Here is a 1,000-nt window from a genome sequence, read left to right as displayed (position 1 = left end):
CCGACCCACCGGCGCAGCGACCGGCACACCGACGGCCGCCGGAGCCCGCTGGCAGCGGTAGGTTTGTGTCGGTGCGCGGATGAGGGGACGGCGGGTGCGAGGAGACGGGGCGGCTCGATGGCGTCTGGCACCCCCCGCGCAGGGTCACGGGTCCGGTATAGGAGCGGCTCGCTGGCGAGCGGCGGCGGCGGCGGCGAACGAGATCCCGGTTTAGCGGGGCTTCCCCCCGTGGCGAACGGCGCGGCCCGAGGGCGCGGGGGCTCCGGCGCTGCGCAGAACTAAGGAGAACCCGCCTGTCCCGGGAGGAGCGCTGCGGTGCCGCCGGGGCCGGGCCCCGTGCGCTCCGACGGGGCGGTGCCCGTGGGGAGGGGGCGGCGGGCCCGGGGCCCCCCGGCCTCCGAGGGCAGAGCGAAGGCGCCGGTCACTTCGCGGTGGTTCCGTTACCGGCGCTCGCAGTGCCCGTCCCGGGCCGAGGAGCACCGGCCAGAGGGATGGACTTTTTTTTCTTTTTTGGGGGGTAAATAAAGATTAATTCGCTTTTACCTTCCAGGGGCCGGTCGGTACCGGGGCGGTGCGGAGGGACGAGGTTTCTCTTTTTCCTTTGCGCTCTCCTGGCCGGCGGGTGCCACCGCTCCGGGGAGGTGTCACCACCCGGCCCCGGGCCCTGCCAGCCCCGCAGCCCGCCCCGCACCGTCCCCTCGGGCCGGCTGAGCCGCCGCCGGGGAATTAGGAAGGGAACGGCGGATTGAACGGCCCCGGCGTGCCCGGGGTTACACACACGGGGCTGAGCGCGGGGGTCGGCGGAGGCCCTCCCCGGAGCCCGCAGCATCCCCCCGCCGGTACCCACCGACCGCGCTGTCTTTCACGTCTGTTTTCCTCGTCCTTGAGGAAAAGAAAAAAAGTGAGGGAGGGAGAAATCGGAAGATAAAAAGGAAAAGGAAGGCAGGAAGCCCGCTCCGCGCGGGGGGCAGCCGGGACCGGCGGGAGTGCGGAGCCTGCC

This window comes from Neopelma chrysocephalum, unplaced genomic scaffold (assembly GCF_003984885.1).
Source record: "Neopelma chrysocephalum unplaced genomic scaffold, ASM398488v2 Primary Assembly neopelma1_132, whole genome shotgun sequence".
NCBI lineage: Eukaryota > Metazoa > Chordata > Aves > Passeriformes > Pipridae > Neopelma > Neopelma chrysocephalum.
The sequence above is the reverse complement of the archived record's forward strand: the minus strand, read 5'-3'. Positions refer to the sequence as shown.